The sequence below is a fragment of the Panthera onca genome, chromosome B1 (genome assembly GCF_046562875.1).
Source record: "Panthera onca isolate mPanOnc1 chromosome B1, mPanOnc1 haplotype 2, whole genome shotgun sequence".
Lineage (NCBI taxonomy): Eukaryota > Metazoa > Chordata > Mammalia > Carnivora > Felidae > Panthera > Panthera onca.
In genome coordinates, this window is record NC_138342.1 from 159,867,181 (window position 1) to 159,891,143 (window position 23,963).

The following is a 23,963-nucleotide window of genomic DNA, read 5'->3' on the forward strand; positions in this document are numbered from 1 at the left end:
TTATTACTGAAAAGAAAGAAAGAAAGAAAGAAAGAAAGAAAGAAAGAAAGAAAGAAAGAAAGAAAGAAAGAAAGAAAGAAAAAGAAAGGAAGGAAGGAAGGAAGGAAGGAAGGAAGGAAGAAAAGGAAAGAAAATGGTTCAGCTGTCTGGCCAGGTAGAAGGGATTATCTCTACTTGAGAGAAACCAGACCAAAAATGACTTGCCCGGGCCGAGAGGAGGACCCCTGCTCTGCCCAAAGCTGTGTACCTTCTGCTGAAGCCAGAATTACTACTAATTCCGAAAATGGTTCTTAATCCCATCTCCAGCCTGGCTGCGGGAACCAGACCGTCCCTCTCATAGATATTGTCCCCAGCCCCTTTTGTGCCAAACTCTCAATGCCTGTCCCACCATGGTGCAATTGCCAATCTGACGCATACTGACCATGGAGCTAGAAGTCACCCCCCGGCTGGGTCCCACGGCAGGGGCCTGGGTCTGGAAAAACAAATCGCTGCCAGCGGTCCGGGCTCCCACAGAAGCTTCCCTGAGTCACAAACCAGGACCTCTGTCCTGAACCTTCTCCATCCGGGGCTCAGCCCAGAGTCAGCCCAGCGTTGAGTCAAATACCTGATCTCATTTTCACAACTAATAAGGCCAAACGAGTACCAAAAATGGGCTATTAGAATCTACAAAATGCTCTTCCACTCACATCATCTCATTTGACCAATTTGTCCATTTTGACGGGTTTTACTAAACTCTTGCTATGTGCCAGGCACCGTGCTAGGCTCTGGGCATATGAAGGGTATGAAGACGGAGCCCCTGACCTTGGGACAACCCTCACAGATCAACAGCCTGCTTCTCCCAGCCCCTATTCAGGTAGGTATTACTTTTATACGCAGGAAATAGTTGAGGAAAACAGAACCCCCAGAAAGTAAGTACTGGTCCAAGGCCGCAGACCCAGCAAAGGAAAAATCCATACCTGGGAGCTGGTTCATCAGAATCCACATCATGCAGGCTCCTCACTGGCTTAGGGGCTCTCCAAGGCTCTGCTTCTTGTGTTTGTCTCACTTCTCCCACCACCCTTAGAACACACTACCCTCTCACTTCTCTTCTCCAGTGAGCTGGGTCGCTTTTTGCCTTTATCGAAGGCCATGCTCCTCCCGTAGAGAAGATCTTCAGATCGGCCACCCTCCTGCCTCCCAGTACCTGGGCCTAGTGTCTTCCTCCGACTTCTTGCTGCTTGCTTGCCTCGGCCAGGGAGAACTGGTTGGCTCTTCCCACCTCTCTAAATCTTCTGCTTCCCAAACCCTGCCTGCCCTCCAAAAACTGAGCTTCCAGAAAGTTCTGGCTGGAGCTTCTTTGCCAAACTCAGCAGAAACAAAGGAGCCATGCCCGCACCTTGCCTGTCATCAGCCCAGCCTCCAGCACCTCTCCTGAGTGGCCCTGCCATCCTGTGGGAGCATGCCTCTTGGCCTCAGCTTACCCCTCCTTGTCCCACACCGTTCCCCTCTCTCTAGCCCCCGAGGGAGTGGGAGATTCATGTTTGCAAAGTGCTGTGAAAGAGAAAAGAGCCAAACACTTCCCATCCACAGGAAGAAAGCAATTTTAATTGAAAAATGAAATCACAGATTACATGCAAATCTTTGTTGGCAAATTTCAATTACCACCAAATTAAATGCATAGCTAAGCTAAGCATCTTTGGGACACTCCATGTAATGTTTGCCCGGGATACGTCCACATCGATCAGAGGAGGGCGTGATAGGTGTCTTCCTGCAGAACGAGGCTCCAGGAAGAATTCAGGGAACTCAGGCTCTAGCCACCTGGGGTCCCCACACTGAGACTATCTCAGCCAGAAAGTGGGAAAAGAGGGCGGGAAAAGACAGGAGTTCTCACTACATTTACCCATTCAACCTTCCGTCTTTCAAAAAAAAAAAAAAAAAAAAAGCAGGCATCAGCAAAGGCAAAATTAGAAAATCTTCTACCAGCAACAATATTAAAAATTGTGCCCCCAAAATGACCCCGGCTTTTCATATTACTTTACAAAGGAGAACACCAAAGCCCGGGGAGCCCCTTGATCAAGCCGAGGCGGCCAGCGGCAGAGCTGAGCCATGAACACAGGTTCTATCATGCTTAGGACAGGATTTGGCTCCGAGATGGTCTAGGGAACCCTAAGGAACAGGGTTCACGCTCTGCGGGAAGCCGGGGATGATAAAGCTGTTTCCATTCTCCTATTTATCATCTCATTCTCATATTCTACTTTGTCTTGTTGGCTGTGTCAGGTACGGTGCCCACTGCCACATCCCATTCAGCATGTTAGACACCCAGGGACCACGGGCTTGCAGTGACCCGGGCACCACACCGGGCACAGGGGCTGCAAAATCAGAGAGCTGGGCACTCTCTCCTTCCTCGCCACCACGATCGCGTCATGCGGGTGCTACGACTCCCTACGTGGACACTGCCCCAGCTGTGCCTGAGACTGGCTTTAAAACAGTCTCGCCAACCAAACTGTAAGTGCGTTAGGGAAAGGGCCACGGTCATTAATCTGTGCGCTGCTTTCTCTATGTCCAGTGCACTGGAGTATGTCCCCTAATGTATATTAATGGAAAGTAATCCACATTGGAAAGAAAACTCTAAAAGCATGGTAGTTGCTGCTAGGAGAAAGTGGGGATGGCCGTGTGAGGCTTCACCCTGAATTTCAAGGCGGTGCTCCTAGATGTCTTTCATCCAGGCAGGAAGTTTCTTATCACTACGAGATAATTTCCATGTTGGCCAATACCCAAGTGGCTGGAGGACGCCGGGGAGGATTCAATTAAGCAACAGTCATGCCCATCACAGCATCTGTCTTGCCCTGGGACACCCCTGCTCTTGCCCGCTGTCAGACCCCAGGACCTTCCGTACACCTGGTGCGGGGAGAGGTGGGGAGAGAACAGGAAAAGGATATGGTTTTCAGGCCTGTCCCCAGGGTGGGACGAACCCGTTCTGTGAGTCGGGAACAGCCGCCAAAGCCAGGGCCCCCATCCTGAGTCTGATGAGAAAAGCCAGAGGGAGTGTGACAGGCCCGGACTGATGGGGAGAAAGTCCCCCCTCAACAGGGCCCGGGGGCCCCAGCGAGGGCGGCTCTCACTCCGACTCCGCCTCTGCAGAGCATGTGGGTTCTCGCGGCCTTATCTGCCAGATGGCTCCCGGAGGGGATGATTTATTAGGTGCAGAAAGCTCGCTGATAAATTTTACTGCAAGTCCCCGGCAGAAGACTGGGGGTAGCAACGGCCCAGCACAGGCAGCTCTAATGGAAAGTGCCGTCACCAAAGAGCAAAGCATTATTTATGACTGTCTGTAATGCCGTTCGGGGGAAATTCATCATCGCCTCCCTGCTCCGTGCAAGCAGGGGACAGCAGCGCTGAGGGGCGGGGGAGCTCGGGACAGGTGGGGAACAGTTAGAGCTTCTCTGGGAATCTGTCAGGGGAGAGCAAGGCCGTATTTTCCCGGAGTGACCCCGCTCCCCTTGTCAAGCGCTGACCTACAAGTCCCCTCGCCATCACTCCCCGCCCCCACTGTCCCCGCCCAGCCTCTCACCCTCCCCCTCCAGTCTTGGAAACAGGGACAAGAGAGAAAAAGGATGGCGTTTTCTTGGTCTCCGTGTGGGGTGCTGCTTCTGAGCCCTCTGCGGCTTGAAGGCAGTCTTTTTCAAAAACAGACGTCTAGACAAGTGAACACTCCAGTCCCCACAGGGCTCAGAGCAAGAAAGGGGATGTTCTCCCATTTTGCAAAACTGCAAAAGAAACAGTCTTGGAACCAGACAGTGGCCCAGCACGGGTCACCGGGCATCGGGGCCAAAGAGCTCAGAGGCTGGCTTCCCTGGGAGGCCCTAAAGCACTTTTCCTCCGCCCCACCCCCCCAAGGTGTCTTGTGCTCTCACCTGGATGGAGACATTTGGGGGTGGCCCTATCCTAGCCCACCCCCTTCCCACCAGGTCAACAAGTGAGGCCCCAACCCCTATACTTCCTTTCCCTAAGTCTAAAGTAGTCAGTGATTACCATCTGCCTCACATTTGAATTATGTATGTCTCAGTCTGTCTCTCTTATCAAATTAAGTGCTCCTTGAGGGCAGGGTCTGTATCTTCTTCATTTTTATATTCATCTCAGCAGTAAGCAGAGCTCCTGGCACATAGGAGCTCTTGATAAATGCTTGATAATAAAATCACACTGGCAGACTTAAGATATACAGGGATTGTGGCCCCATGTGTTCTTATACATCTGTCACCATGCTGGTATTCCCAGCATTTCAAAGTAGCTTGTCCCCACCCACGCGTCCATCCACTCGGTATAAGGGAAAGAGCACTGGATTAAGAGTCAGGAGGGATGGGTTCTAGTGGGCAGCAACCCCAAACATTCTTTGAGTACAGAACATGACTCAAGTCAGATGGCACCCCTAAGGCAGTAATCAAACGTGGGCAGCTCGGTTTGCTTCTGCATGCCTTGGTGTGCTGGGGAGTAAAGGAATAATAAAATCTGCCCGTCCTAACTTACAGGACTTCTATGAGAACGTGAGCACGGTGAGGAGCAGGGGATTTGAGTTCTAGGAAGGGAGGGAACAGCTGTGTCCAATGGTTCTCCATGCCAAGAACTACACTTGAGCCCTTCGTAGGCATTATCTTGTGCAAATACCTTCACAGCAGTTCCACGGGGTCAGTTTTATTACTATACTCGGGGTCTAAATTTGAAAACATGGCGTCAATTCCTTCACTAACAGGGAGGCTTTGAGTTGCAGAGTCACTTCCCTCTTGGGGCCTTTTATTCTCATCTAGGAAATAAAAGAGTTGGAGTCAACGCTCGAGAAAGTCCCTTCAGCTTCAAATCCCTGTGACTCGTGTAGACCTTCTGTCATGGAGGTGGCCCAGGCAGCTCTACTCCACTGCAGGGGTGGGGTGTCAATGGAGGATCAGCATTTCCAAGAAAAGAAAAGCTATCTATGCGTGAAGGGGCTACTTGAAGATCTGGGATTTCAAGTCACTCTGACAGGAAACATCAAAGAACATAGAGCTAGAACCCACTATGACTGTCTCCCAAGGAGAGAAGAGTCTGACAACTTTGGGCCCAAGAAGGAGGCAGACCAATGAGGTCAGGGGGACAGGAGAAACCTCGGGTCACTGGTCTACAGGGTCGTCCAGCCTCTGCCCACCCTCAACTAGTGAGGACAGCGACAATGATGCCCCTGACAAGTCCCCATCAATCTCTTTGCCAGCTCCATGGCTGATGTTTTTTACAGAATCCTGACCTTTTAGATCCAGGAGAGACCTTTATGCACAGATTTGCATGGAAACTGAGGACCAGAGGAGTAAAATGACTTGCCCAAGATAAAAGAGCTACCTGGAAACCAAGCCTTGTGACCACTGTTTCGTGCTGGGTGGTCAGTCAGTGCAGTGGGTGCTGGGCCAGTCCTCTCCACATGCACTTATGGGAGGAACATCCAGGTTGTTCCATGAAACATAGGGGATTTGAGTTCTAGGCTCAGAGGCTGGCTTCCCTGGGGGGGCCCTAAAGCAACTTGCCGCCCCCCCCCCCCGGTGTCTTGTGCTCTCACCTGGATGGAGACATTGGGGGTGGCCCTATCCTAGCCCACCCCCCTCCCACCAGGTCAACAAGTGAGGCCCCAATCCCTATACTTCCTTTCTGTAAGTCTCAAATGTAGGGGATCTGAGTTACGTATGTTCCACATATGTAAGAATCACATTGCTGTTTTTGTTTTTAGGAAAATAATAGTCTGTAGCCTTGTATCTTTTCAAAAATACAAAGTTCGGGTATAAGAACAATCTTAGTACAGTTTACAAACAGTATTCATACAAACGTAGACAAATAAAAGAGCCAGTAATAAGCAGTGGGTTTTGATCAAGCCGGTGAGAACATCAGAGTCTTACAGACCACTACTGGTGTGTGTATCAGAGGCCCTTCTCAGCTCTGACTTCAGGTTTGCATCATTGATGATGGTTTGGGCTCCAGCAATCTCAGAGAACAGAATATTTCTTGGAAATGGCAGGTGGAGTGTTCTAAATAAGAATAGAAGATGTGGAGTTAGACAGCCTTAGATTCAAGACTCACATCCACATCCTGCATCATCACCCAAGGCAAGTTATTTAACTTTTCTGAGCCTCGGTTTCCTCTTCTGGGGACAATAACAACTCCTTCATAGGATTATTTGAAGGACTGCATCAGACAATGTATGTATGATCCTAGTGAAATGCCCAGTACAAATAGATGAACAATATATAGTATTTGAGTTCAGAAACTCAAGGGGGCTCAACCATTGACCGGAAATTTCAGGACAGTCTCCTCTTGGTCAACATGAGCCAATTTCTCTCAACTCTTCTCTCTCAATTCCTCTTAAACCAAATACTGTAGATGCATGACCATTCAGATACACCCTGAAGATGGGTCTCCAAAAAGCATGACCCACATTCATTCAAATGACCAATCCCTTTGGAAATTGAGACTTCATTTCCATTTACCAAGTGACTACAGTCTTTCAGTACCTGGAATAAACATGGAATATAAGGTATCTCCGCCATGGCAAATGAGTATGGTATTTTCTGCCAACTATCCAATGACACAAACAAGGGTGAGAACATTCCTATTGTTGGAATCTTCAACTTCAAAACATAGGTTTGTGAACTGGTCTCTGGTATACTGCAGAAGAATTACTGAGTGTTTTGTAGACATGATCATTTCTAAGCTCCAAGACCAGAAAAGTCTGATTCATCTAAAACGAAGCCCAGGAATCCTCATTATCCATAAACCAGAGATTCAGATGTATATCCAGGTTGAGAACCAGTGATCTAAGCCAATGGTTATTTTTTATGTATACCTTATTATACTTTCTCACATATGTTCTGTCTCTTTGAACTTCATATTTACACCATTTGGCCACAGGGATGTTGGGAGAAAGGACTGAGAATACTTTTATCCTTGTCTCGTGGTCTCATGAGCCACTCCATTTATATTTTGAGACTCTCACTGCGCTAGATGTTATAAAAATTTCTCCCTGCTTTCCGACAGTCTTTGGGTTTCACAAAAATGCACCTAGTATTTAACATAGCAGTGAGTCATTAATACTTTAAAACAAAAAATGGCAGGGGCACCTGGGTGACTCAGCTGGTTAAGCATCCAACTTTTGCTCAGGTCTGATGTCACCATTCGTGAGTTCAAGCCCCGCATCAGGCTCTGTGCTGACTGCTCAGAGCCCAGAGCCTGCTTTGGATTCTGTGTCTCCCTCTCTCTCTGCCCCTCCCCTGCTCACACTCCGTGTCTCTCTCACTCAAAAATAAATAAACATTAAAAAAATTTTGAACAAAAAATGGCAAACAGGATTCATCTGGCGTAATACAACCAGTCAATTAGCAGGGGCCACCTGGAACACCTGGGCATTCTGAGGACAAGCTCAGCTCAGGAAAAGGGTGTGCTGATTCGATTAGTGATGCCTGGCATGGGTACAGTCTAGAAAAGAGTCAGAAAGATGCCAATTTTTTCCAGCTTCACCTTCACGTATATTACTTCCAAAGGATAAAGAGTCTTCAAAACGATTGAAAAAGTGATATTTAGGGGCGCCTGGGTGGCTCAGTCGGTTAAGTAGCCGACTTCGGCTCAGGTCATGATCTCACGATCCGTGAGTTCGAGCCCCGCGTCGGGCTCTGTGCTGACAGCTCAGAGCCTGGAGCCTGTTTCAGATTCTGTGTCTCCCTCTCTCTGACCCTCCCCCATTCATGCTCTGTCTCTCTCTGCCTCAAAAATAAGTAAACGTTAAAAAAAAAAAAAAAAAAAAAAAAAAATTTAAAAAAAAAAAAAGAAAAGAAAAAGTGATATTTACATGTAAGGGTTTCATTCATACTGCCGTTGACAGCCTGCTCTCCGCCATTGTTATTTCCCTAGCTAAATCGAAGGTGCAGTCAAGAATCTGTGTGTTTCCGGACCCTGTGGAAGAGTACACACCAAGCAGCACTTGCTTTCTCCCCCGCTGGGATGCAAGAAGGTTGTTTTTGTGGTTTCTCCCTGTACGTGCACCATCAGGACAGGCTGCGAGTTGTATAAAGGAATCGCTCTTGGCATTCCCTTTCCCATCCAGTCTGCCTTCCCTGGAAATATTCCCTCTATCCTAGATGCCCTTCCCCACTCTCCACTCTGTTTTTATTGCGACCCCACTGATTATTTAAGGTCCGTATCGAGAACTACTTCCTAACAGAAGACTTGACGAAAGACTTGACATTCCCAGTTGGAACTATTCTCCCACAATATTTAGTGACTTTATAAAAGCACTCCTGACTGTCTGCCTTGTTATCCTAGTTAATTGTGTGTTTGTCTACCTCTCCCCCTAGTTGTCAGCCCTTGGAGAGTAGAGACAGAATCATATTCACCATTAGAGCCTCGCAACACCAAGCATACAGAGCTGCCCTTGTAAGTAATCAAATTAAACTGGAAATGCAGCTGGGCTTTACTCTGTGAAAGAGAGAAAATAACATATGGGGCAAATCCTGCAAAGGGAAGTCTTCTCTGTGTTTTATGCTCTTCCTGGTGCATTTGTGTGCAGGGAATCCTGTGTGAGAAAATGTCCCAACCACTCATCCTCCAAGACTCGCCCTGCTTCTTTGGATGATGCAGAAAGAGCACAAGAGTCCGGGGTTGGGGGGGGGGACCTAACTGAGGCATGCTCAAGGAGGTTTGGCTTCTGGGAAGACTCTTCCCACCCTGCAGAACACACAGGCTATGCTGAGAAGCATAACCAGCAGGGATTAGCACAGCAACTAACACCAGACCTTCCAAAGACAGCACTTGACTGGAGATGTGGTCAACGCAGCAGACAGGGGTCCGGCACCCAGCCCCCCAGCAGCCTTCCCCAGCCCCGAGAGATCCAAGCAGCTGGGCTTCTGGGCACAGCCACCTGTGCTGCCATCAGTCTAGACCCAGGACTCTCGGAGCAGGTGAGGGAGGCAGGCAGAAAGAGGGAAGCTGGGGTTGACCAATAAATAGAAGCAGAGTCTGAGACATCAGCTGCCACTGTGGAGTCTGGGTTGCTGCCTGGCCTTCCAGAGGTTGTTCATTTCCTCCCGGGCAATGTGCCCACAGCATGGGTACCACCACCAAATTAGCTGGGCTTCCTTGCTACTGATCCGGAGACCAACCATTGGGGTTTCCTAGGGCACAAGGAACCCAGGAAATGGGAGGAACAAAAGGTCACACACATCATTTAGCCTCTTCCCTAAAAATCAGTTCTTATAAAATTATAGGACTGCGAAGCTCACGGGTAACTATTTTAAGCTCTTCATTTTACAGATCAGGAAACTGAGACCCAGACATGCCAAGTGATTTCCTCAAGGACCTCCATCTGGCTAGTGATGGGGAGGGGCATGAAGCCCAGGCTGTCTGCTCTCTAGTCCAGTATTCTTTTTTTTAAGGGGCTGGGAGGGGCAGAAAGAGGGAGAGAATCCCAAGTAATCTCAGCACAGAGCCCAATGCTGGGCTCAATCTCACAACCCTGAGATCAGGACCTGAGCTGAAATCAAGAGTTTGAGGCTTAACCAACTGAGCCACCCAGATGCACCCCCAGCATTGTTTCTAACACAAGCTTCAAAATCCACTGATTACCGATTACTAGCTTTTATTCAACATAGGTAAGAAAATACATGCTTTTTGACAAGGCACTGATTAAAATGACTAATGTATCCAAATGTTGTTTTCTATGTTCACTTTTAGCTCTCAAAATCGTACTGGACAGACAGTTTAGGTTTCGCCAAGAGAGAAGATTAAAGGGAGAATGGAACTAACATTTATTGCACGTTTATGTTTCATCCATCATGCTAGGCATTTCTATATAGGTTACCATATTAAGTACTCACAAAATCCAGAAAGGAAGTATTAATATCCCTCCTTTTATAAATGAGGAAATGAAGCCTCAAAAACACTAAGGGGTTGGCTCAAGAAACAAAGCTAATCGATGGCTGAATCAGGATTTAAACTCAGATCTCCTGGCTCCTATGCCAGTGTCTTTCCACTGTTCCATGGTGCTGCACTCTTGGGATTGGGGGCTTTGGGGACCCTATGATTGATGTTGCCCCACATACCCAATGAGGGCCAAGGCAAGGCAAGGGGGCAAGTCAGGGCTAGATGGTCATTGTGACTCCCAAGGGGTTTTCCCCCATTGCACAGCCACTCAAGGTAAGTACCCTCTGTTCTACCCTGAGCCAAGTCCTCAAAGGTATCCAGCCTCTGGGTGGCTGTAAATTAGACTAGAGCAATCCCCCTCTGCTTGAGGTTGGGGTAAAAGTCTCTCCTGGCCAAAGGGGGGCTCTCCTGGCCACACCCTAAAGGGGGGTTTCCTCACAGAAGTGCAGAGAGGAGAAGTCTGTACTCAGTGTTTAGTTCTAATAGGTCCCCTCCCTTCCTTACAAATATGCTATGAGGACAAATGAAGCAATATACCTGAAGTGTCTGAGAGCTTTCTAAGTGCGACATAAATATAGCAATGGAGCTGCTGATGCTGATAACAATAATAACAATGGTGATGATGGGACGATATCCATGGTCATAATTTAAGGAGATATTTAGAATGAGAAAACCCAACCAAAATCAATCCACTGAACTTTATTTAGAAGAGAGGCTGCTAATAAAAATATTATGGGACTGTGAACTCTTGGGAAATAATGATGATTTTCTTCTATTAAAAGTCTCATCAGATCCATTTCCAATGTACAGCTCAGTTATTTGTGGGCTCTTTGCCACTCAGTGCAACAAGTTTTCTATAAAGAGAAGAAAAAGAAGAAGAAGAAGAAGAAGAAGAAGAAGAAGAAGAAGAAGAAGAAGGGGGGAGGAGGAGGAGGGGAAGGGGAGGGGGAGAGGGACGGGGAAGAGAGGAAGGGGGAGGAGAGGAAGGGGGAGGAGAGGAAGGGGAGGAGAAGAAGAGGGAGGAGAATGAGGAGGATGAGAAAGGAAGGGGAGGAGGGGAAGGAAGAGGAGGAGAAGGAAGAAGAAGAGGAGGGGAAGATGCCATCCCTGCTGTGCACAGAAGCCCTTGGTTTTGGAGATACAAATGGCCTGTACAATGCCAGCTACTTCCATTGACTGAGGGGACTGACACTGGCGAAGGATCTGTCTGATTTTCTTCCTCCTCTCATCCCCCCACCCCCATCAGCAGCTGCTGTACAGTTTTTATTTAGAGTCAATAATAGTGGAACAGTAATGAACGGGTGCTGTCTTCTTGGACTTGGTAAGGTCACATTCTAAAGATAAATCTACCCAAGTGTAAGAACCCAACATGGAACGTACATGGAGTACCCACTGCAGCAGCTAACGGAATGCTCCCATGTCATATGGGGCTGATCCCTATTTGTTCAGATTACTCTGTTTAAGGCAGTCTAGGTGGGGAGATTAAAGCCTCAGACTAGTAGAAACAGCAGGGCTAGGAAGAAACACATGAAGTAGAAACCAAACCCCAAGGAGAATGGGGCAATGAAGAACTGGGCAAAATCCTAACTCAGATCCAAGCAGCAAGTGGATCCCCATCATCTCATACTTCAACTGTGTCAAGAAAATGGGAGTGGAGAAGTGGCTACCCCAATGCCATTTTAAAGATGGAATGTTGAAAGCCCGCTAACCAAGTGCATGATCAGGAGATAAAAAGACAATTGCCAACAGCATTTTAGAACTTGCTAAGGCATCTTAATTCTGAGTTCTGGGAAACATCTCCAAACACAGCATGAAGAAGTGGACCACAAGGGCAGTCAAGGACTGAGACCGACTGTGGAATGAAATTCATCTCCATGATTCTCCTTAAGAGATGGTATTTGCCAATGGAAAAGGCTGGACAAGGAGGCCATATGGAGTAATGCCGGGCTTTGTGTATGGAGCGCCTTTGCTCTTGGACTTAGGTGGCCATGGACTAGTCACCCTGCCTGGTCCTGGGTGAACACAACACAGTTTCCTGTGCACAGAGGAGGCCAAACTGCGACATGCAAACCTGATGATTCCCATCCAGGCACGGGTATATACCCTGAATGTGCCATCTGCAGGCATTCTCAGTGAGGAAGAGGTTTCAGGACATCTCAACTGAGCTAACCACCCTGATCCACCTTGAAAATTAGTGAAAAACTGGACCATTTTTCGCAGCTGTCAGAAAGCAAAAAGGATCTGTCCACTGGCAGTGATAAGCTACCTCCTGCCCTTCTAACCCAGAGTTCCAAACACTGGACTCAAAAGTGTTTCTGCCTCTAATTGAAAGAAGTAAGAAACATGCTTGTTCCTTTGTGTTTTTCCTGATGGTAATTTAAAACATTGTTTTTATATTAAAACACAAGTGTGTTGTGACCAAACATGCAAAACGTGGATGACTTTTTAACATTAAACACTAAAAATCACACATGTAACACTTACTAAGAGAGGTTTTGGGCCATGACATGCCTGGAGGACTTGTCCATCCTCCTCCATCTTTACTTGGGTGAAAAGGTTGAAGGAACTCCGTTCTGAGCTGGGTCTCCTCCTGGTCAGCCCACTCTCTAGCTAAGGAATTCAGTCGGCCACCTGCAAAATGACAAGTCTGGACATAGTCTATAGACATGTGGCTCTAGAACTTTTTTCCCCAGAAGTCTCAAGGACAGAAGAGGCTTGCATCATTTAGGATGATTGGACCAGAATCTCCATGTTGCAGGAGAATAAAATCCATGACTTCCAAAAGGCTGTTGCTAATTTATAATGCCTCCCTGGCCCAATGCCAGACTTTCTCTACCTAACAGTGCACAATGATCAGTAGTTCCTTTCCCTTCCCTCTTTACTGTTCCCTGCACCCAAATAACGCTTCTAACTTCCACTCTTGCCTCATCCCAACAAGATATAAGGAGCTGTGTCCCAAAGAAAATAAGGCCATTGCCTCTCCAGCTTCATCATCACAGAAACAAACTCTTTGCAAAAGCATCCACAATACAGACACTACCACCCCTCTTCCTGCTAATGGGGACGGCTACCACCTTATTTTATACCCTGCTTCCACTTAGTGGTAATTCCAGTGTATCTGGGTCTATCATGGAGCAGGAGAGACAGGGAATCATAGGCCATGCCAGCTTCTAGTTTCAACTAGAAGTATAACTCTTGGACCTAATCATCACAGAGATCGCTTCTACCCTCCAACTAGGCAGAGTGAAAGATGCCTGCGTTTTGTAAATGCTGCTCATGCTTGTAATAATTCAGCATGATGGCAGGTGATGCCCTGTCCTAGATGCAGTCTCTGGTCTAAAAACATGTCAACAAAATCCAAGGCCACTTCATCGCCATTTATTGAGGCCTATACCAAAGTGGTAATTTGGCCCTTAGCTAAACAACAGACAGTCAGGGTTTGCAGTTAAGAACATGACCTAAGTACATCCTTGGCTGACGTTCAGCCCATTCCGGGCTTCGCTGGGATTCTGACCTCATTCTGAGCCGTCCAGCCCATCTTCAAGGTAAGTGGGGACTGTTTGACCCAACAATCCTAGACACAGAAACATTTTTTAATAAGAGAGGGAAGGTTCCGAAAGAATGTTCAATAATGTTTGAATTCACTACAAATTGCTGGGTAGATGGCTTGTGCAAAGGGAATCCAATCTCATTTCCAACACTCTCAGATTCACAGTGCTGTGATTGCTTCTGGAGACCTAATATTATATGTGTGAGGTGCTAAAGCATTCCTGTTGGGTGTCACATCTTGTCTCCAGGGAACTTAATTACTTTCACTATAGTTCTTTAACCACACCACCCTATTCAACCACATCCACAAATCATGTATCTATATAATTCCATCACCCATGATATTGGAGTGACAGCATGAGACAAGAATTTTTAAAGACTTTTATTCACTCATTGCTTAAAAAAATTCTCAATGAGCTCATATTATCTGCAGATACTTTGGTCTAAGGCTTTTCTGCCTGGATTTATTGGGACAACAGAGTAAGCGGTGAAACACACACATTTAATGTACAAAATGTCAACAGGGTAGACTCTCTTTACTCCATCACACTCACCATCTCCCTTCAGACTAGACCCTCTACCTAGGTCCAGGAAAAAGATGACCAGTAGGAATGCCAAAGAAGAAGACGGAAGAGGAGGAAGAGGAGAAAGAGGAAGAGGGGGGAGAAGGAAAAGAAGGAGAAGGAAAGAGGAGGAGAAGGAGAAGAAGAAGAAAGAAGTTTTTCACTTTTGAGTTTCCAGGAGAAATCCCTACGATATAAGGACTTTCAGAAATAATTTTGCCTTTCCTGGACCCACCATCCCCACCGACTTTAGCATGCAACACCCACCTAAGATGGGCGTCCTCTCTCTCTGGAACTCATTACTCTTCGTAAACCACCTCGAACTGAAAACCTAAGCACAGCACCTCCACATCCTCACCTTTGCTCAACGCCCTCCCCGCCCCCCCCCCACAAAATGTGGCTAGGAAGATCAAGTGGGAGCCTCTCGAGTCAGCCCCTTAAACATAAACTGCAGCAAGAATTTTTTTAAATATGAAACTTATTGTCAAATTGGTTTCCAGGCAACACCCAGTGCTCATCCCAACAGGTGCCCTCCTCAATGCCCATCCCCCACCCCCCGTCAACCCTCAGATTGTTCTCAGTTTTTCAGAGTCTCTTATGGTTTGGCTCCCTCCCTCTCTAACCTTTTTTTTTTTTTCCTCCTTCCCCTCCCCCATGATCTTCTGTTAAGTTCTCAGGATCCACATAGGAGTGAAAACATAGGGTATCTGTCTTTCTCTCCCTGACTTATTTCACTTAGCATCACACTCTCCAGTTCCATCCACGTTGCTACAGTTGCCATATTTCATTCTTTCTCATTGCCAAGTAGTATTCCATTGTGTTTATAAACCACAACTTCTTTATCCATTCGTCAGTTGATGGACATTTAGGCTCTTTCCATAATTTGGCTATTGTTGAAAGTGCTGCTGTAAACATTGGGGTACAAGTGTCCCTATGCATCAGCACTCCTGAGTAGCAATCATTTTAAATATTTAGCACCTAATAGTAAGCATATCTACAGTCAGGATAATTACCGCCTTTAGATACAGATAAGTGTGCAAGGCAGCTTTTGCACCATTTCTGTTTGGCCCCAATGAGAGAGTTCATTGACAGAATCTTTTACCCTTTCTTCCCAAAGTGGCCCAGATTCATGCCATCATGCCATTTGCCTTCCCAAATGCCATTATCCATCCATAAATCTAACAAACACGTTCAGCCCCAAGAAGCTCCTATTTCTAGGCGGCAAATGCATCAGTTTTCAGCTGACAGCGAAGTCACTCCCACATCCTCCATTATCTTCTGGTGGGATAGCCTATACCTCAGTCTTCCCCTCGAGCAAATGGGCCGCGCGGCATGAATGGCATCCATAAAGAGACCCAGGGACGATAGTGTCAAGGAAATGATCAGACCACCAAAAGTGAAGATGTGCCTCAGTGATCCTTAAATAGAAGGGAACAGTGAGACCCAGCGAGGGGAAAGAGCTCAGCCAAGCCACAGAGCTGTCAGGGCAGAGCTGGGAGCCGCCACCCCCAGTCTCCTGTTTGCAGAGCAGCGTTCTTTCTCCCACGTGGGAACTCTCTTCCACAGAAATGAATGCCTTCCAGTCTCACCCCCACCTGGAGCTGAGCTTCCTGGAGCAGACAGAGCCTTATCCCTTGTGGGGAGATGGGTGGCACTTTTGATCCACTGCCAGAGGATGGCCAGCCACCTGGAATCCCTGGCTCCAGCATGCTCCCCTCCGTCCCCATGTCTGGGTAAAGGCTTCCACTCAGCATGTGTGTAACTCCGAGCCACATGACACTGAAATGCTAAGTGAAGAGTAATTAACTTTTGCTTCTGAAAACCCACTTTAGCTTTCCATAACTCTTTGGGGGCCATTTCAAGGAAGCCAAACCTCCCGCACATTCTCCCTCAGCAATAAATTACCTTCCTGGCTTTAATTAGCTGCCGGAGTGCAAAACGGGGCTGGGTGCTGACGTGGCGGCTTTCCCCACAGGTCCCATTCTGTCACACAGACTCCAGGAGAATGGCAGCTGCGAGGAGGGACGTGGCGGGCAGTGGACTCCTTACCTGCCCACGGGGCGGGAGGGGGGGCAGCACAGAAGGGTAAGCCTAGATGGAGCTAAAATCTGCAGTAGATGAAATTCATTGGAGGGGCCTCAGACTCCCACTTCAGCTCTCCTGGCCCCCAGGTGAAGAGTCCCAGGCCCATCTTCCCCCTTGCCAGACTCTCCCTCCTCCAAACAGCCCCCAAGCGCACACACACTAGCCCCCAGGTAGCCAGTACCCTTATCTCCCTTATCATTTTTCCTAAGGGACAAATTACTGACAGAGCTTAATGTATTAGCCCTCCCAAGAGAATCTGCTGTATAATTGTGAGCTTAGCTGGAATCCAAATGCATAAGTCCCTAAGTATGTGATTTCAGTGACACCCGTGGGCTGAACCGGCATTGGCTGGGAGAGAAAGTAAAAAGGCACCCTGGGAATCCCCGTCATCATTCCAAGCCCAAGATGGAGATTTGAGGTCCAGTTAACCCTGCCTCTAACGACAGGTGTGACCCTCGGCAAGTCCCTGCCTTTCTCTGGCCCAGCTGCCCAGAAGAAAGGGGTGATAGATGAGCCGGAGTCCCCCTGGGCCCTGCCATGCTGATTCTGGAAGTCCTGAGTATGGGAGGTTGGGGTCGGGGTGAGTGGTGAAGACACATCTAACCCAGCCTCAGTACACGGCTTGTCTTCTCCTGAAATCTTCTAGAATCTTCCATCTGGGCAGGCGGGGGGGTGGGGTGGGGAGGTGCTGAGTGGCACCACCCCGCGGGAGGAGGCAGCCGGGCAGGGCTGCACCCACACATTCCATCCTGGGAGCTGTCTCCCCGGCCAGGAAGGGCCCTGGGGAGGTGCTGAAGCCCCCTCTCTCCCCCGGGGGAGCACACTTATGCTAATGGTGGCTGCTTCTCAAGGCTTACACCTCCTCTGACAAGCGAGAACCTTCCAAAGCCCAATTACAGCCTGCTTTCTCCAGCCTTGCCTTTCCTGGGGGGAAAAAAATTGAAAATAAGAAGTGCAACCAGGAAGCCCCAGATGGGCCCCACAGTCGGAGGCGGGTGACAGGCGGCAGGGCAGGCGGTGACGGAGGGGACGAGCAGTGGCGCGCCCGCAGCAGGGCCCAGCTCCCCCGCCGCTGCCCTCCGCGCCTCCCCAATTAGCAGCTGCCGGGCAGGCGGGCAGGTAGCCGGTCTGTCACAGCTGCCTGACAGGCCCCGCCATCCCACCCCCGCTGGCGGCCTGGTCCCCGGCCTGTCACGCCCCACGCGAGGGCGAGAAGTGCCTGCGCCCCTCCCAACCCAAGGAGAGCCCAAGGACAGAGGGCTTGGCTCCAGCCCGCCCTGGAAGAGGTCTGGGGCTGGAGGGGACCCGCCACCCTCATTCCTCATCCCGGCCCTGAGTGAACAGCAACTCCCAAGAGGGACGGGTAGCAGAAGGACCTCCCAAAGGGCTGGTGGGTCCTTGGGGAATCCTAGGAAATGGAAGGCAGAGGCCTGCTCAGAGGGAGAAATTTGAGCAGCCCGAATCAAATCACCGTGAAATCCCCTGGCCCAGCTAACTACACAGCCCCGATGTCCTCTGGCTCGCCTCTTTCCAAAGGGCACTAGGCTGCGATCTGGTAGCACCTCACAATTTCCTGGCCCGGTGATCCCATGTAATGAGATGGCTGGCTCCACGTCCCACAGATGAAAGCCCTTGACCTCCTCCTGCGGTCTCGGCCTCCCTCCAGACACAGGCACCAAGCTCCCACGGCCAGAGCACCTGCGGAAGCCCAAGCCCCCGGTCACTGGGTGGATCTTCATAACTACCACCTATTCAGTGATCTGAGTTAGAAGTCCTCATTCTCGCCGGTTTTCCTGGGGAGGGCCCAACCCCTCTGAAGCTTGCGCGCCTTGCAGGCCTGGATAGCCGAGTGGGGCTGGCTCTGAGACCCTGCCGTGGGTGCAGAAAACCCACCCATCTGTGCTCTCCCTAAACCGAGGGTGCCTTCTACACAAATAAGAACTGGCTCCTGGACCCCAGGGTTATGGGAGCCCTGACTCTTCCATGCCACCTGGACTAGAAATCAACCTTCATGGGCAGCCACTGTTGGCTCGGCACCTTCAGGAACTATATCCGCCCTTTATCTTGTCCTTATATTTGTGTTTTGGTCCTTTCAGGCTGCTCTAACAGAATAGCACACACTGGGTAGTTTCAGTGGGTAGTTCAGCACACACTGGGTAGATCCTTTCAGAATAGCACACACTGGGTAGTTTTAAACAACAGAAACATTTCTCACAATTCTGGAGGCTGCAACGTCCAAAATCAAGGTGCTGGCAGATTTAGGGTATGGTAAGGGCTTGCTTCCTGGTTTGTGCACAGACGGCGGTCTTCTCGCCGTGTCCTTACACGGTGGAAAGGGCCCCTTTTGTAATGGCACTACTCTCAGTCTTGAGGGCTCTGCTCTCATGTCCCATTCACCTCGCAAAGGCCTTGCCTCCTAATGCCATCATCTTGGTATTTCAACGTGTGAATTCTGAGGGAACACAAACATTCAGACCATAGCCATCTGTCTGGAAAGAAATCTACTCTCCCTGGCACAGATTCATGGCTTTGGCTATATTTGAAGAAGGCAGGGTAGGAGCACGTGTGCCCATCCTGGAAATGAGTAAATCATCTGGGATGCCTCAAAGTCAGGGTGAGGTGGAAAGAAGAGAAAGTGGTCCACACTGGTAAAGGATGAGGTAAGGATAAAGAGTAAGAGAGGCCAGGTGCGAAAACTCCCAAAGGGCAGGGAACGCATCTCATTGGCCTTCCTATTCCTAGTCAAGGGTAGTGCCCCGCCTTGGTGAACACCCAATCAACATACATTTGATGAATGAAGGAGCGACAGGAGTCAAGTTATCTGGTGGCATTCCTGGCTCCTTCGGCCCTGGGAAGATTTAATATACATTCACAATTCGGCACCAGTTCAACTGCCACCACCCCTGTGGACAGCCCCATAAGGAAAGAAGGAGACAAGAAAGACACTGGAAGGAGAGAATGGTAGGAGCGCACTTGGACCAGGCCAAGCACCATGTTCTCCACCCTGTATGAGGATCTCCGGCATTTCAAGCAATGTAAGCAGCTCTAGGAAGCCAGCGTCTGGTTCAGAATTTGCAAAATGGTACTAGAAGGGGGGAAGGAGGAAGGAAGAGGAGAGAGAGGGAGAAATGAACAGCTCCAAACTGATCGCTAAACTACAGAAATACTTACAAATATATAACCTTTCATTTGCATGTGGCAACATCCCTCTGGTAGAGGGGAATATAAAGTTATGGAGACGGAGATAAACAGAACCTACATGCCAGCTCCCATCCATGGCAAGGAGGAACATATATCAAAATCCTTAATTATGATCCCATTTGTGCTTGCACGGTGAGGGATAATCATTTGCCATCAAAGAGATGCCCTTCCTTCATTAAAGCCATTGAGACTCTCAGGAAGTGCTCAAGGGTTTGAAACTCTGTATTTGAATTTCACACATGCTTTTTCCTACTGGGACCAAAAACTCAATCAACACTTGATAGTGCTGATACCAACATTCAAGCCACAGGGGTCTTCACTCCTTCCCAATTGGCCTACAGATAGGACCTGGGTAGTAAGCTTGCTCATCTGTTTTTCTCTGGATTCTTCTGTGTGTGTGTGTGTGTGTGTGTGTGTATGTGTAACAAATATACAAGCTTGTGTCTTTTTTTTTTTTTTAATGGAATTGCTGTGGGAATAAAAAGGACCCAGGCCAAGTTGAAGATGGGAACAATTAACCTCATCTCTCTCAAATGTCCAGAGCCCAGCTGCCCAGGAGTGGAAATCACTCCTCACTTTCATCGCAAAGCCAAACCAACATGAACAGGTTGCTTAGAGACCAGGCTTCTCTTTCAACTCTGGACCCATGCCTTTGGTCCATGCCCAGACAGGGGCTAAGTTAGAAGCCAGAGCTCAGAGGTCATTACTCTTTTCTTCAGAAGCTCTTCAGCAGAGCCTTGATTCCGATTTGCCTTTTCTGTCCCTGTTTCTTACTCTAGGATTCAGGCTGAGCCAACGAAAGTCAGATTTCCTGACTCAGCCAACTATGTCTCAGGGAAAGCATATTGAATGGTATTGGTGCCATAGAATGGAATGCAATCGAGTGGAATAGATGGAATATAGTTTTGAAAAACGCTACTGCCACCAAAGAGGCTTTGCCTTTCTTTAAGCTTCCCCACTGGAAGCAGTGGGGGATTGAATAGAGTTAACAGCATGCTATAGCATTGTCTGTAGCATACTGGTCTATAGGCTGCTTGACTGAAGGCCAAGTATTACCTATCTGCCTTGAAATGGGATTTTCATGTGCAGCCAAAGACAATAATAACATCGAATCCTGTCACAACCTAATGAGTTGCTAATGTCCATTTTATATATGAGGAAGCCCCGACCCAGAGAGGTTAAGTAACTTGTTCAAGATCATACAGCTAGTAAGGACAGGGAAGGAACTTAGACTTAGCCCTCTGTGAATAAACTAAGCACAGGCAGGCAGGAGGTTCCAACCTCTGCATGGATATGATTAGTTTGGCCCATTTCAATCCCGAAGGACTCATGAGAGACACAAATGCAACACCACCTTCTTGAATTACTGACAGAGGAATTTCCTCTGTGATTTCTCTTGCTTTGGTATCAGACTGTCCTTGGAGCTCCCTCATGATGAGACAAGGGCAGGTGTAACTGCATTTAACAGAAGGGAAGTCTGGGGGCACAGAGAGATGTGATACAGTGAGATGTTGGTGGGCAAACCCAGATCCTAACTCCAGTCACCTGGCCACTGTCCTGAATCTACTCCCACGCCCCAGGGCACGGCCCTGCTTCCTCCCTGCCCCCCATGTGTACACAGGCCAACGCGCTGAGCTGTGACTGACAGCCCTAGACCTCAGGGATCGAGCCTTCCAGATAAAGTTCTTGACACCAGATGCCTTTGGAGCAGGCAGGCAGTGTGGGGAGGGTGGCTGATGGGGGAAAGAAGGACAAGGCCCTTTCTAAAAATAGAGCGAGAAAAGACCAGAAGAGTAGGTGGAAAGTCCCCGGGACAATAAGGCAGCAGCCCTCATAGCACCAGCCCAGTGGAAAAGAGGGGGCTCAAAATACCGCAGCCAGAGAGGCCAGGGTGCCACTCGGGGTCCACGAGCCCCTCACTCCACCCCCCGTGCAAGTTACCCACAGGGCTTCCCAGACAGCATCAGGCCCTGCCTCCCACTTCACCACCAAGTCCCAAAGGCAGTTTCTCCAAGGAGATTTCTGGGCCTAGACCAGCTTTTGGTTCTTTGCCTTCCCCCAACTTCCACTGAGGCTTCTTTCTGAAATTCTCCAAATGGAAAAAGTGAGAAGCATAACTTATGTCTCCTAGTGGATGTAGAATCTAAAAGTGACACTCTGCCTCCATGGGGTCTCCTGATACGCACAGTCCCCGGTCAAGACCCTGGCTCACCTGTCACCCCAAATGCACCTGCCACATCCCAGGCCCAGGCTCAGTGCTCTAACATCACAAAGTAGAAAACGAAGTCACTGCCTTAAAGAGACTTGCCACCTACGAAGTTAAGAGTGTTTACTCTGCCACTAGAAATTTAGAGAGACCACTAACAATAGTGCCTCTGAGTCCTTTGGCAAACTGCAATCCTCTCTCCTTAGGGCCCAATGGCAGAAGCTGACCGCCCTTGTGGGGATAAAGATAGGATGCACTGATTGAGCACCTCCTGTGTGTCAGGCACTGGGCAAGAAGCCTGACCAATATTCCCAACGTCCCTAACTCTATTCTTCAACTGAGGTACTGTTATCTCCATGAGGAAATCATGGCTCGGAAAAGTCAAGCCGACTTCCCACAATCCTCCAGCCAGTGAGGGCAGAGATAGGATTTAAATCACACACCCAGAATGTGATGGAATCACCCCTGAGCAGAGTGGATAGTTGAATCACAACAATAATTGAATAAACTGCCAGGACCAATTTCCCCAGCATTTACTGAACACATGCAAAAAAACAATGTTTAGATTGATGTCGTAAATGGGGACAACCTCTTTGGAGAGCAATGTGGCAGTATCGATCAAAATCTTAAATGCACAAATCCTACATGCCAGAAAATTCATTTATTTGAATTCATCCAACTGTATGAGGATGCTTACTGAAGCACTGTTTGTAATAGAAAAAAGCTGGAATCAACCTAAGTGCCCATCAGTAGATAATAGGTTAAATAAACGGGTTCATCCATAAAATGAAATATTAATACTATGCATGAATTAAAAAGGATGAGGTAGGGCCATGGGTACTAACATGAATGCATGTCCATAAATTCTTTTTCAGTGAAAAAGCAAGCGGCTGTATTATATGCATAGTAGGATCCTGCTTATGCTTAAAAGCATTTTATATATAACACACACATACATATACAGCATATCCATGCTTAAAATGTCTGGAAGCCACATATGGAACTACTAACAATAGCTACCACTAAGAGGGGGTGAGAAATGGGACCTTCTGAATTATTTGGTTTGCTTTTACAGACCCCGTATCAAAGGTTTTATTAATAGTTATGCAGATCACTGTGTTAACACCTGTTGGAAAGCAATCCTCCAGAGGAAGTAACTGAGAACAGAACACCAAAATCTTCAACACAGGAGGCGAGAGTCACGGGATTGAAGATCCTCTGTAGGAGCCCATGGCAATTCATGACTGCTTGGGTAACTCGCATTCACTCTTACCTGGCCCTTTATACAAGAGCTGAGGCACCGGAAGAAAAGTAGAATGACCATGGTGGGCTCTATCATCAAAAGACCTAGATCCAAACCTGGCTTCATGATGTTGGGTGGGTCATGGGTTCTCTTGGGACCCAAGTTTCCTCACCTATAAAATGGGTTGGTGCTAGAATCCACCACATGGGATCCCTGGGAGGGTTCGTTGGAGAAAAGAATGTCAAAGCACTTTTTAAAGACCAGGTTGGAAACTGACAAAAGGAAGTGAAGTCACCCTTGACTGGTGCCTCTCACTGGGGAGGCTGAGTCATCAAAGAAGACGGTCCCACCCCAACACTGACACCACCCTCTCCCCTCTGCATTGACAGGACACAGGAAAGAAAACCACCAAGGGCTCACAAACTCTCCCAAGAACATCACCCCCTTCAATTCCAAACTCAGGAGCTAGCGGTCTGGGACTGTGTGGCCATGGAAAATGACCCCAGTGCAAAGTGCCCTCCAACGATGAGTCTTCTGCGTCAGCCTCTAAATCCCCAAGTAAATATTGGTTCATTGGTTTGTTGATTAAAATCACGGATGGCGTGTCTGATGGCTGCCCAGAGACCCAAGGCGCTGAAACAGCAATGAAACGACCCAGGAATCCCTCCACAACCAGCCTCACGTGATTCCTAAACTTAGCCCTTTGCTCATACCCTCTCCCTTCTTTTCCTCTCATTTTCCTACCACTGCCTCCCCAGACCCGCCATGAGCCAACCCTCCCTGCATCAACAGAAATGCACTCCCTTAAGAGCACCCCTGGGCTGGAGGAAATAATAATTAACTTAATAGGCTGATATAATTACATGAAACAATGATGATAACAACAAGAATACAGACTTTGGAAAAAGAAAACTGAGTTGGATTCTATCTCCACCCCTTATTAGCCGAGTCATCTTGGCCAACCAAACCTCAGTTCCTCGGTAAATTGAGGTTGGTTGTAAAACAGCTCACGCAGTCGTTAAAAGACAGGCAGGGGAAGGCGCTGCTGTGCAAATATAAGTTACAAATGCAGGTATCGTTAAACAGCCATACAGTTAAAGTTTCCACGTGCTCGTTAACGTGGTCAATTCAATAAGCCCAGGAGGTGTCAAATGAAGAGAAATGAGGTTCCAAGAGGCCAGGCCATTTCCCCAAAGTCATTCGTCTGGGGAAG

At 48.3% G+C, this 23,963-nt stretch overlaps 1 long non-coding RNA gene across 3 annotated transcripts in view; it reads right to left on the reverse strand.

Annotated features, from left to right (window-relative positions):
* LOC132691833 (uncharacterized) overlaps positions 1-23,963 on the reverse strand; it is an 80,999-nt gene that overhangs the window by 12,821 nt on the left and 44,215 nt on the right. For 2 of the 3 annotated variants that reach the window (XR_009616017.3, XR_009616015.3), the window contains exon 4: positions 1,565-6,020. The exons of the other annotated variant lie outside the window; for it this stretch is intronic. This is a non-coding gene — a long non-coding RNA (uncharacterized LOC132691833). Of the gene's footprint in view, positions 1-1,564; positions 6,021-23,963 lie in introns of those variants that run through there. 3 annotated transcript variants of the gene reach the window in all.